Source organism: Helianthus annuus, chromosome 4 (assembly GCF_002127325.2).
Source record: "Helianthus annuus cultivar XRQ/B chromosome 4, HanXRQr2.0-SUNRISE, whole genome shotgun sequence".
Lineage (NCBI taxonomy): Eukaryota > Viridiplantae > Streptophyta > Magnoliopsida > Asterales > Asteraceae > Helianthus > Helianthus annuus.
The window spans coordinates 3,603,062-3,617,875 of NC_035436.2; positions in this window are offsets into that span (position 1 = coordinate 3,603,062).

The following is a 14,814-nucleotide window of genomic DNA, read 5'->3' on the forward strand; positions in this document are numbered from 1 at the left end:
TGATAGAAAATAAGTTATAAGTTAATCCAAAGACTTAAAAAGAGCTTATCAAATAATAGAAAATAAGCTATAAGCTACTTTAAAATATAAACATAAGCTAAAAAAATAAAAGCTAGGCCAAACATCCTTATGGTTCTCCTTGGAGACCCAAGTTCAATCCGTACCAGTGGCACATTAGGTGGATACAGACAATGAATGCTAGTTCTCTCAGACCCTAGGTCAAGAGTTCGAGGCCGAGCCACCCCGGGTTTTAGTTCATCGTATATTACGTCAGAGAGATGCTCTCTTTTGGCGGCGCAAGCCCCTGCCACTGACAGTGAGTGGTATAATTTCCCCAAAACGCCGTTAGCCAACATCTAACAAAAGTATAGATAGTGGTCTTTCTTATATTTCACAGGAACCATCAACAGGATAAGTCATGATTCGTTTCTCACCATCTCAAAGCTATTTACATTTGTTTTTTTTTTCATTGCCAACGTTTTTGTTCCATTACCTATGGTTGTTATGTGGGGACAAATATTTGGCCATTATATATATTTGTGGATTAATATTTGGTAATTAACCTTAGTTTTTATTTATGGCTATATATTATTATTTACTATGTAGGTACAATTATTATTATTTATTATATAAGAGCTCCATTAGGTACGGTAGGATTGTATCTATAAATAGTCTCCCTTTTGAATAAAATGATAATTTAGGTATGAAGAGACCTAGGAAAATTTGGTAATGGTAAGCAAATAATAAGTACCATGGTTGAAAGAAAAATTAGAGAGTTATTTTTTCTTAATCTTTTGTGTAGTCTACAGCAATGTCCAAATAAGCATATCAACTATCTTAGTTGCTAAGGTCATTGGGTGCACTGTAACATTTAAAGTGTTAGCAGTGACATGACATGTTAATTGACTTTGCAAACCACTCTCTCCTTGTGTTAAAGGGCATTAAATGGGTTGTGTGTTAACATGTTCACCCAATGTTAAGAGCTTAAATTAATTATTCTTTTCTTTTTTAGACCAAAAACTACCAAAAGATAGGGTTAGATGAAGTTAATGAGATTAATTAAACAATTTCCTAGAAATGAGACAAAGTGAAATGGGGAAAAGGTTGATGTGACACCTAGGTGGAGTTAAGATAGGTTAAAGTATACCCAAAGACCTGATGACTAACGTCGTTGATCATGATAACCCTCCAGTTGTTTGGAAATTGGAAGCCACATTAGGGTATAAGGAGTGGTTAAACAGTTTAAAGTGGCAAAACAAAAAACCGACCAATCAGAGCGTGCCATGTCAATTAGGCAAAAGTGTTTAAACTTTGCTGAAAATTGTTGGCATTGGTTTAAATACTTGCTGAGTGGCAAACTTTATTTTTATTTTATGTTTTTTTTTTTATATTTAAGATAAAATGGAAAAAAATAAACTTTTTAAAAATAAAAATAAACCATTACATTTTAATTAAAAATAAAGCATTACATCTTAATTAAAAATAAAACATTACATTAACAAAGTATAAATAAGCAACATTTGTATGCATATAAATATATACATCATGCTTTGGGAGATTTTCAAAAAAAAATTTCAATGTTTCACTATTGACCTAAAACTATTTATTTTTCTACTTTTAACACCAAAAGTTTTGATCTCTTGCAATTTTACCTCATAAATTTTGTACTTTAAACTTTGAACCCAACGCTTTTCATATTTCGCAAATTTTTTGTTTTAAATTTTGCGAGTTAACACGGCGTAATGTGTGTGTGGTCCAACGTTTTAACATTTCATTTTAACGCTTCGTACTAGATTTTGCGAGTTAACACAACTCAAAATGCACGTGTGGTACAACGTTTTTACGCCGTCTTTCTTTTCTCCGTTTGACAGGTTCGTTACGATGCGTAGAGTCCTAAATCGACTTAATTATTATTTTCTATGTTTTATGTTGCAGTTTAATTTCTTCTCATTAACACACTATAACTTCAGTATTGATTGTCGCTGGCGGTGGTGTGGCAATGATGCTATTCGGCACGACTTTACGCCCCGCCGCATTGCGGCGGGTGGTAAATCTAGTTTTTAATAAAATCTAACTTAAAAAAAAAACTAAAAATCACAAGGCCATCCATATTTTTTTGCGATCTCCCGTTTTCTAGCGAGTGCGACTTCCAACATCTTCGGGTTAAGGTCGTCGGTAGGCCGATTATACCACTCAAAGTCCTTCTCGTACATTGTTTGTCGCAATGCCTCTCGTTGCTCATCGGCCAAGGTCAAATATTTTTCTTCTCGTACACGTTTAATTTCCATTATCTCTTTTTTCATGGCCTTGTACTCTTCGAATTTGCTTGTTATATCTCTTGGATCTTCGTTTTTTGAAGACGGCCCTTTGTCCTTTTTCTCCTTTCTCGTTTGTCGTCTTGGTGGTGGTGGTGAAGGATCCTCGTTTATGTCGGGAATAGTGAAACCGCTTGAGATTTCGACATTCGGTGATCCTCGGGCATAATTTCCCGAATCCGAAGACTTTCTTTTTAGACCCGAACCGGAGCTTTCTTCATTCAACAAAGGTACCGGCGACCACTTTTCACTTGTTCTAACAACCTCCCAAGCCGCAACATGAGCGAAGTCAATATTTTCTTTGCTTTTGTAATCCTTTAATGCTTGTTTCATTACATATGCGTCGTCACTCCCGCTAGGACGTAAACGATCCTATAAACCGTATAAAAAATTACCGTATAAAAAAAAACCGTATAAAAAAATAAACCGTATAAAAAAATAAACCGTATAAAAAAAATAAACCGTATAAAAAAAATAAACCGTATAAAAAAATTACCGCTTGATGATATAGACCGTTGAATGTGTTAATTTTTGTTTGCATCGTCACCCATTTTGATCGAACTTGGTGGTGGGTTCGATTACTTCCGCCGACCGTTTCGTTAAAGTGGTTTAGAAATTTCTTCCAAAAGCTATCCTCTTTTTGTTGATTGCCTTTTCTTTTATTCAAAGTGCAATGAACAAAAGCCTTTGCCAACGCCTCTTCTTGTCTAGGCGACCAATTTTCCCGTTTGGCTTTTGCTTTTTTTTTCCGGTTCATCCGCAACATCTTCATCATCCGCAACATCTTCATCAATATCATGTAACTCATGTTCTTGTGTTTCCGGCACGAACTCCTCATCGGCGTCATCTTGTTCGTCTTGGGTTGGTGATTGTGACATTGGGTTTTGAAAAGCAAACGGGTCAAAAGCATTTTGCGCTTCTTGGGAGTAATCATAATAACCGGCTTGAGTCATCCTCGGACCGTATTGCATCCAATTTTGGGTGGGTTGGGTATCATAACCGAAAGGTTGATGCATGGGTTGGTTAAAATAAAATGGAGGTTGGGTGTGACTCGCAAACCCAAGTTGCGGATTAAACGGGACACTACTACCACCCGAACCACGTTTATCTTGAGGCCTCGACTTTGAACCGGACCCTACCATTTTCTTCTTGCCTTCACCCTTCTTTGAGCCTTCCATATTTTTCAAAGTGTAGAATAGAATGAGAGAGTATAGAGAGAAAGGTGTATTTTTTTAAAATGTGTGAGTGGTATTTATATAGGGTGAAAAAAAATTTTAAAAACAATTTTTTTTTTAAAGTCAAACGGTAATATAACCGTTAGGGGGTAATAAATTTGGCAACCTTCTCCTTTCTCGCTTCGGTAATCCCTCACCGCCCTTGATGTTTTGCCGCGTTTGATGTTGGTCGGTGGCGGTGTTTGCCGCGCGGCAAACACCTTTGCCGCTGGGTTGCCGAACCCACACCGTATCCCCTTAGTGATTAGAAAAAAAAACTAAAAACACTATAATACATACCTAGTCGACTGCCACATCAGACAAACACTCATTGTTTACAAACATAAAAAACTAACCCATTAATGAAATTTAAAAACACCATAAAATAATACCACATCATCATTATTTTTTTAAACTTGGTGTAAAAAAGACATTTCATACAATACAACATGTAAGAAGTCTATGTAAGTATGGTGTTTTAAATTTTCGGTATGGTATTTTATATTCTTTTGATATGGTATAATATAGAAAAACATCAAACACAACAATTTATAACACAATTATATGTATTATAGGCATTTAATTTAAAACACCCTAACTTAATTCTTCGCATGATGTTTTAGATTTCATGCCTAGAATACATTTAGTTGTGTTTTAAATTGTCGTGTTTGGTATTTTTCTATATAATACCATGCGAAAAGAATATAAAACATTATACCTAAACTTTAAAATATCAAGCCTATATAAACTTTTCACACTTTGTACGAAAAAATGTCCTTTACACAGGAACCTCAGTTTCTTTAAAAACACAAGCAAGCTGCTTGTGATAGTACAAGAACAAGAAACAAAAAGCATTGCAATCACACTACTGTTGCATCTGTCTATTACCCATCCACCTTAAAGTCCCTCTAATCCCCCATTCCATTTAAAAATTGATTCCACTTGAGAGATAACCCAGAGGAATGACACAACCTTGATTTCGCTAATTAACATTATTAACATATGATAATAGGTAAACGAAATGAACAGTGGAAGCATGCTTCACCACAACTGCTTGGCAGGCTTTTTGCCAGCCATGCATCATAGTCCAAACCACGTGTCCTATGTGTAGATCACAAAGGAAACGTGTCATAATCCAGGAGTTATTGGATTCCTCTATAAAGTCCAGTCCTAAAATCTTTTCTCCATAGGATTAGGCATATCATCCGGCGAACTTTTGTTCGTCCGTCGGATTGGCGGTGGTGCCTAGGTGGTTTTGCCGTGGTTGTGGTGGTGTAGGCGGTGGTTCTAGGTGGTTGTGCCGTGGTGGCGGTGACGAGAGTGGTGGCCGATAAGTGGTTATGCCGTGGTGGTGGTGACGGGAGAGGTGGCGGATAAGTCGTAGTGACGTTTGGTGCTGGTCATGTTATATAGTGGTAGTGGCTCTCTACTCCGACACTCCGACCATTCTCTCTTTCGTGTCCTTTGAGCGAGCCATTTCAGTGGCTTCGATTAGAGCCGCGGATTTGATCAGATCCACAAACAACGACGGAGGATGAGTGGCCGGAAACGGTGGTGATAGTGGTTGCGAGCCTATTGGATTGACGGAGGAGATGCTAGAGAGAGAGTATGCATGTAAGGTTTCAGTATTGAATTGATGAGAAGAAAAAGCAAGAGACAAAAATTTCTAAGAGCATTCACATCCAACCCCCTAAAATTATACATACATTCCACTAAAAAACAACTCTTATATCAATATATTTCCACTAAAAACAAATATTTTTTCTCTCTCCTTTTCAATTAAATAATATTTTTATACCTTTATCATTACATTTTTCTCCCTCCTTCACTCACAACCACTTTCAATATATATTAAAAAATTATAGTAGGTGAACAGTGTCCCCCCAAATATACAGATGAACAGTAATATTTTCTCTTTCCTTCACTCACAACCACCTTTTATACTTTTTATATTTTAAAAACACCACACTGAGAATATGATGCCTTGGATGTGGATGCTCTAATCCATCTATTTTGTATCGAAAAACCCACTCAAAACTTAATTGGATATTTTTTGAAGTCCATCTAGGAACTGTGTAAACTCAAAACTTAATTGGATATTTTTTGAAGTCCATCTAGGAATTGTGTAACGTCTTTTGATGTGCAGTGCAACCTGATTAAAAAAAGCCATTACTTTACAAATTAATGTATGTACTTTATAGAATAGAAATAAAGATTCAACAATCCATAATATCATATATGAAATATAGAGAATATTTTAAGTTATTCAACAATATATTCATTTATTTTGTTCACCCATACTAAAATATTATGATTATTTTTCTAATTGCCACTAAACTATTAACATATGATAATAGGTAAACGAAATGAACAGTGGAAGCATGCTTCCACATGAAATTACATGCTTCCACACAATTATTTTTCTAATTGTGTAACGTCTTTTGATGGAAACATGCTTCCACACAACTGCTTGGCAGCCATGCATCATAGTCCAAAAAGGAAACGTGTCATAATCCAGGAGTGATTGGATTCCTCTATAAAGAGATGCCATTATCACATGAAATTACACATATTTTTTTATAACTTTAAAAGATGTAATGTTTAATTAATCATATATCAAGCATCTAACTCTTATAAATAAATTATAAGAGATTTCATTATGCCATTACCAATATAGTTGGTATTTTTATTAACTATATAAAAAAAATCTTATGTAAAAAAATTACATAAATAACTAAATAAAAAAACATTTCTTATCTAAAAAATTACCTAAAAAATTACTTAAAAGGTAGAAAAGCCATTGGAGGTCTAAGAGGATTCACATCCATCCCACCAAATTTTGTGAGTGTGTTCTTTACATTATAACAAGCGATTGTTAGTGAAGGAGAAAAAATTTGTTACTCTTCATCTGTATATTTGAGAGAACACTACTTTGTAATTTTTTAATATATAGTGAAGGAGAAAAAGTTTGTTACTATTTGAGAGAACACTTCTATAATATTTTAATATATTTTAAAAATAGTAGTGAGTGTAAAGAAAATATAGTGATATTTAGTGGAATTGGATAATAGAAATGGAAGAAAGGATGTAAGGGTCTGTTTGGTATGGGGTAATGGAATATATGAGAGAATGGAATGGACGAGGTAATGGAATGGACAATGGAATGAAATGGATCATTCCATTCCATTGTGATGTTTGGTTACTCATATGTGAATAGCATGAATCATTACTTTTTACAATTTGATAAACAAGAAAAGATGAAGTAACGAAACACAACTGTATTAAAAACGACAAAAATATAATTGCCTCAATAATAATAATAATAATAATAATATATTAATGATTAAAAATTAATAATAGATTTTTGATATTTATTAATATTAGTATGAATATTAATAAATGTAAATATAAATATAAATATAAATACAAATAAAAATATAATAATAATAATAATAATAATAATAATAACATATTTCTTTCCATTTCTTGAATGAATGGAAAAAAAACACCTACATACCAAGGAATGGAAATTATTATATTTGGAAGGAGTTACATTCCTTTGGAATGCTCCATTCCATTATCACATGATAACCAAACATGTTTCTTTTCATTCCATCAGAATGATCCATTTCATTCCACCTTCCATTCCTTCGTACCAAACGCTACCTAAATGTTGTTACCTAAAGCTTTAGCCAGTAACATAAATAAATATCCAACAAGTGATTATGAAAACATTCCAATTCAACATTAAATTTTGTGTCTAATTTGTATATTATATGTATGGTAAGACAATTATAATATTGCTTAATCACGCAAAGGGTGAGTTTACGATTCTTTAAGTTCCGATCACGTATGCGATCTAGAGCGCTGCAACACACGCATGGAAAATTACTAGTTAACCTTGATATTTGAGTTATTTTTCCTTAAAAATCTGATAGTTTTGTGCTTTCCAAAGAGTCCAGGAAATAGTTGCTAAAATCAAGTACATAGACTGTCGTCTTCCGACGACTTGATATTTGCAAATTTTCAAGGAACTGCAGTGGCTCAATAACACTCTGTAGGTACCTAGGTAAATGCACTTTAATCCATTGAGAAATCAAGACCCAAACTAGGTGCGCATACTCACACGAGATAAGTAGATGATCCGCAGATTCCGCTGCCGCGTTGCATTATCTGTGGGGGTTTTGAAGGGGAGCAATAAAGCTGTTAGTGTTATTAATATTTATGCTCCTCAAAATGTGACACAAAAGAAATTGTGGGATGTCATTGGGGGTTTACTGGGTAGCATGTCGGGACGATGGGTTATTTTGAGAGATTTAAACGCGGTTCGCTGCTTGGAAGAAAGGATGAATTCTAAATTTAACAAAAATGTGCTTCCAATTTTAATAACTTTATAATTGATAATGGGTTGAGAGAATTCGACATGAAAGGAAAGAAGTTCACGTATCATAATAATAATGGTAATTGATGTGTGCAAAATGGAACATATAAATTACATCAATTATGATATAAAACTAACCCTTTTTTAGTACTAATGTTGGAAAAAGTGTGTTTTTGTCTTCCTTTTGTATTTTCAGGATTAAATGAGCTCAAATTAACAAAAGAAGCAAAAAGACAGCTAAATCTAACATAAATACAAGAAAAGGAACAAACGTGACATGCCCGATCTCCCCGAAAGCATATTCCCAAGCAAAACAAGAGAACAAAAGGCTGAACACGCCCCGTGCTCAATGAGCACGGGGGCGTGCCCAAGTGTCAGCATAAAAGACAAAGTTGTAGAAGCTTCCATCGCCCACCACGGGGCCGTGCTCAGCGGACACGGGGCCGTGGTCAACTATAAGATTCACAGAATCCAGGCAAATCTTGATAGTACAGATATGCTTCTACACACGGGGTCGTGCCTAGCGGACACGGGGCCGTGGTCAACTAATGCAGACAAAAGCAATTAATGAAGACAGAGAAGAGGATGGACACGGGGCCGTGCCCGAGCTTCTGTTCAGCCTATAAATAGGAGTGCTTGGCTCAAGCTCAAACCATCCCTTGACACACCACCTCTCTCACACTTCACCCACCACCCACCACCACCATAACATCATCATCCACCCCCATCATCCATTGTCCATCATAGAGTGTGTGAGTCGTCTCGGGATCCAAGATTGATCGTAAGAGTTCTTGACAATCAAGGCCATGTTTGCCTAAGTCTCTTACATCACTTGGTGAAGACAAAGTGTCTAGTGTAATACTTTTTATTTTTAATCTTTTCGCACTTTTTAATTAGTTATGTATTAATGACTTTAATAACTAGTTTCTTATGTTGAAGGTGATTCTTCCTTATTGTTTGTCCGTGGTGTCTTGGAATTATTTTACTGTCTATATAAAATAAAAGATTTTCACCATTCATATCTCCACGGTCTATATGGAGGTATGTTGGCTACTTGGTCGGGGGTTAAGGGAACGGTTTGGTAAGAGTCTTGCCATTGTTCAGTGTATAGATACCGCAAAGGACCTAGGTCAAATATAGTAGGACCTCCTTCAGTACTTAACGGGATTGGATGGCGGGGGTCCAAACTTTTTGATCCCATCATAAGTTAAACTAATATTGAAACTTTAACCTGGCTACTTAGGACTGTATCCTTGCTGACTCAGACTACTTAGCCGAGGGTAACGTCGCCTTCAAAAGAGGGTCCTACCACAATATGCATTAATAACTTAATTAATTATCTTTCAATAATCCGACACTTTAGGATTGTATCCTTGCTGACTCAAACTACTGGGTTGAGGGTAACGTCACCTCCAAAAGAGGGGCCTACTACAATAACTAAGATAATCTCTTAAATAGTGCAAAAGTGCGGAAACAATCAAAGGTTACACTAAACACGAGTCGGAGCCAAGTGATTCATCTTGTCTATCTGTTTTTACTTTTATTTTTATTTTTCAGCATTTTAGTTAGTTTTTATTTTCTTAGTTTAAAACATTTTTCTAAACTTTTGATTTGATTAGACGTTGAGGATAAACCGGTACTAAAAGCTCTTGTGTCCTTGGACGACCTCGGTATCTTACCAACACTATACTACACTCACGATGGGTGCACTTGCCCATATGTGTGTTTAGTGTTAGTAAATATCGTGTTTTATAAATTTAAAATTTGGCTAAAAAGTGTTAAAAAGGGCTTAACATATACATGAAAAACTAATAACACTCACGCACACCAGCAACAAAAATAGCAAGATCGACAGGGTTTTGGTTTGTCAGGAATTTTTTTTTTCTGAATGGTTGGTGGCGTGTTCGAGGGCTTTACCTAGGGTTCACTCAGATCACTGCCCGCTTGTTTTGTCTTGCTCAAATAAAAACTTTGGTCCTAAGTCGTTCAGATTTTTTAACTCTTGGTTGGATCGAGAAGATTTCAATGAGGTGATCAAGAAGGCGTCTGATAATTTTCTGAGAGTCGGAGAGTCGGATGTGCGATTAATGGAAAAAATTAAAAGGATTAGGGACGAAATAAAGATCTGGAAAAAGGAGATTTTAGCTAATGAATGGGAGAAAGAAAAGATTTTAAAGGAGGATCTTGAAAAAAAATGGTTGAATGGTCGGAAGTTAAGGAATTATCTAAAGAGGAGGAATGGATCAAAGCGCAATGTATAAAAGATCTAAAGGATTTGAAAGAATTCAAAAATAAAGATCTCAAACAAAGAGCGAGAATTAAATGGGATGTGGAGGGAGATGAGAATTCCGCCTTTTTTAATGGGTATATTAATAGTAGGCGGGCTTCTAATAATATACCCGGTCTTTTGATCGACGGATGTTGGACGAAAAAATCTTAATTAGTAAAAAAAGAGATCATGGGCTTCTTCAAAGAGGTTTTCAAGGAAAAATATAACAACAGGCCTAATCTTAATTGCCATGGAATCAAGAGGCTTTCTGAGGAAAACACGGCGTTTCTGACAGACCCATTTAAGAACGAGGAGATCAAGAAAGCTGTGTTCGAATGTGGGGCTGACAAAGCTCCTGGGCCAGACGGTCTCTACTTCATAAAAAGGTATTGGAATATATTTGAGTCTGATTTTTATAACTTGTTGGTTGACTTTTACATAAAAGGATATATCGATAAAGGATGCAACTCTTTTTTCATAACTCTTATTCCGAAAAGCAAGGACCTGGTGGGGATGAGAGATTATCGTCCAATCAACCTTATTGTGGTGATTAGTAAAACTATTTCGATGGTCCTCGCCAATCGCCTAAAAAAAGGTCATAGGTTCTATCATTTCGGAAAACCAAACGACGTTTCTTAAAGGCAGGTATATTCTTTACAGCCCATTAATGGTAAATGAAATAATATCTGGGATTAAAAAAGTTAAAAAAAGAAAGGCTTTCCTATTAAAAATTGATTTCGAAAAGGCTTATGACAACGTTTGTTGGGGATTTTTGTTGGATATCATGGGTCAAATAGGATTTCCCGACCTTTGGTGCAAATGGGTGGAAGGGGTTTTAAAATCGGCTAGATCCGCAGTGTTAGTGAACGGATCTCCTACGTTTGAATTTTGTTGTTCCAAAGGGATCAGACAGGGAGACCCGTTATCTCCGTTTTTGTTCCTTTTGGTCATGGAAACATTGTCTAGCATTTTTTGCAAAGTAGGGCTGAAGGAATTTTCAAAGGCATTCAAACGCCTAATAACGGTCCGGTTTATCTCTCATCTTTTTTATGCTGACGACGCTCTAATATTGGGGGACTAGGATAGGGGGAATGTGAAGAATGTGGCTAGATGCCTTAAAATTTTTACTTATGCTCGGAATTAAAAATAAAAACCTACACAAATCTATCTTATATAGGTTGGGGGTGGAAAACGATGACATAAAGGATATGGCGAATGTGATTGGGTGTAATTATGATAACACCCCATTGTCTTACCTGGGTATTACGGTGGGGGACAATATGAATAGAATAAGAAAGTGGGATCCGACTTTTCGAAATTTTTGATAAAAGATTAGCTGTTTGGAAAGCAAAAACTTTGTCTATAGGGGGGAGATTAACTTTGATTAACTCTGTTTTGGAGAGTTTGCCTATTTTTTACTTTTCTCTATATAAAGCTCCAGCTGGTATAATTAAGAGGCTTGAAGCTAAGATGAGAAAATTCCTATGGGCGGGATCTATTGTAAAAAAGCAAAATTGAGCTGGGTGGCTTGGGAATGGATAACGTGGCCAAAGAAAACGGGTGGGGGGGGGGTTGGGTGTAAACAGATTAAAAGAAGTTAACTTTGCGCTCATTTTTAAGTGGGGTTGGAGATATAGAGTCGAAAACCAAAGTTTATGGAGGAAAGTGGCGGATGCTTGTCATAAGAAAAACAACCAAAGGAGCTTCCTGCCTTTAAACGGAAAGTATACGGGGTGTTTGAATAATATTGCAAAAACGATTGCCAAATAGAAATTACATGGGAAAAATATTAATCAGGTGATTCTAGGAAAAGTGGGGAACGAGGGGGGCGTGATATTCGTTTTTGGATTGATACCTGGGAGGGTGATCTTCCTTTCATGGAAAGATGGCCACATCTTTTTGTTTTGGATTCTAATAAATCTTGTAGTATTTCGGAGAGAATAGGGTCGGGTCAAGGAAACGATGGATATTGTTGGAGTTGGGTTAGATTGCCCGAGTCTGATATTGAACGTAAGGAATGGCAGGAACGTCAAGACGCTACTAACATGGTGAGATTGTCAAACGATAAGGACTCATGGATGTGGAACATTGACAGAAAGGACAGATTTTCAGTAAACTCAGTAAAAAAGACGTTAATTTCTGATAGGGGAGATAGTCATCTCCCTAATTTCGAATGGAGCAAATGGGTTCCTATTAGGGGTGTTCAGGATTCGTTTCGAATTCGAAAAATTCGAAATTCGTTTAAATTCGATTCGATTATCAAGAATTCGTTTCGATTATAAGAATTTGAATTCGAATTCGATTCAATTCGAGTCAAGTAAATCGAATACGAATCGAATACGAATTTATAATTTCAAATTCGATTCGATTCGAAATTCGAATAAAAATTATACATTTTTATTTATTATTTTTATATATAATAAATATATAACTTTTATTAAGCTATACTATAAATTCTTTTCTAAATTTTTTCCAAAGTATTAAAATTACCCATTACCAAACCCATTACATGACCCATAAGTAAAACCTAAATAACAAATCTATCAATAGAATTCTAAACATAAAAATATTAACTTATAATGTGGAGTGATTATTCCCGGCTTCACGTTTTGAATTTTAGACTTGTGGTACTTTATTTGAAACTTTTTAATGTGATATTGTGTTTTATGACTGCTTTAAAATTTATGTTTCATTTATATAGTTTTTTACATGTTTTAAAGAATCTGAATTAAATCGAATTTATTCAAATTCGAGTCGAATTCGAAATTTTAATCGAATACGAATCGAATACGAATTGGGTTTTTTATTCGAATACGAATTCGATTCTAATTCGATAGGTTTTAATCGAATTCGAATCGAATACGAATTCAAGGAAAAATAGAAATTATTCGAACAATTCGATTCGAATAATTCGAAAATTCGATATTCGATTCGATGAACACCCCTAGTTCCTATCAAATGCAATATCATGACGTGGAGAGGCAACTAGGATCGTCTTGCTACTAGAGTCAATCTGAGAAGAAGGAACGTGGATATAACATCGGTTTTGTGCCCTTTCTGCGACGAGTATGAGGAATCGTTGGACCATTTATTTACGACATGTTCGATGGCGATTCGTGTATGGGCGACTATGAGTGACTGGTGCGACAGTCCTCCGATTTTCGCTTTTGTATTCAAAGATTTTATGGATATTCATAACCCTAATCAATAAGGGAAAAAATGAAGAAGATTTTATAGGGATTGGTAATTATCGCGTGTTGGTGTATATGGAAGGCAAGGAACGATTTGGTATTTAATTAGATCAGGAGAAGTTCTCAAGAGATTTTGATAGATATTAAAACGAGAGGGTTTGGGTGGCCTAAAAATAGGTCATCATGTAAATATATTAGTTGTAAGGAGTGGTGTAAATACCTTATATACATGTTGTAATTTTGGCCTTTCCCGTTTGGGTCGGGGTTTCTGTTTTGTATTGGTCTTTTGCCTGTTTGGGCCGGAGGCGGTTTTTAATGAAAGTTTATTTTCAAAAAAAAAAAAATAATAACAAAAAAACAAAACATAACTTATGACGGTTCTCACAGAGTTCTCATTCTAACCCAATCCTATCTTTTTATTATTACGTACGAATAAATGAGTGTTGAATCAAAAAAAATTAATGATAATAAAAAAAGGGCCTATGTCAACCGTATCTATCTACTATAATAAAAGAAACTAAGTTTTGGACATGTGTCATTCATTGAAAGTATCCTCAAATCTATATTTATCTTATATTAATTAAATAAATAAATAATAAATTAATATTAAATCTTATCATTCTTTAATAAAATATTATCCTCAAATCTAAATTGTTAATTTAATATATTTTTTAAACAAATACATCTCTTTCCTGCTTATCTTATATTAAATATATAAATAATAAATTAATATTAAATGATATCCTAATTTATTAACAAATAGTTTTTTTATTATTTGGTATACAAAATTATATTTATTCAACTCGTGTAAAACAAGGGGTTTTTAAAAATATAATTTTTTTATTATTTACTGTACAAAGTTACATTTATATAACCCGTGTAATTCACTAAGTTTTTAAAGATATAATTTTTTTTATCATTTGCTATGTAAAATTAGATTTATTCAACAAGTGTAATACACAGTGTTTTTTAAGGATAATTTTTTTTACTATTTGGTAGATTTTTCAACCCGACTATAAATGGGTTTTTTTTAAAGATATGACGTTTTTATTATTTAATATACAAAATTACATTTATTTAATCTGTGTATAGACATGGTTTTTAAAGATATAACTGTTTTTTAGATCTATTCAACACGTGTAATAAACGGGGCTTTTAAGGATGTAAGTTTTTATTATTTGGTAGATTTATTCAACCCGATTATACACGAGTTTTTTTAAGATACGACGTTTTTAGTATTTAGTATACAAAATTACATTTATTTAATGTGTGTAATACGCATGGTTTTCAAAGATATAACTTTTTTATTATTTGATATATAAAATTACATTTATTTAACCCGTACACTATACGGGGTTTATAAAGATATAACTTTTTATTATTTAATATATAAAATTACATTTATTCAACCCGTGTAATACACGGGGTTATAAGCTAGTATTAC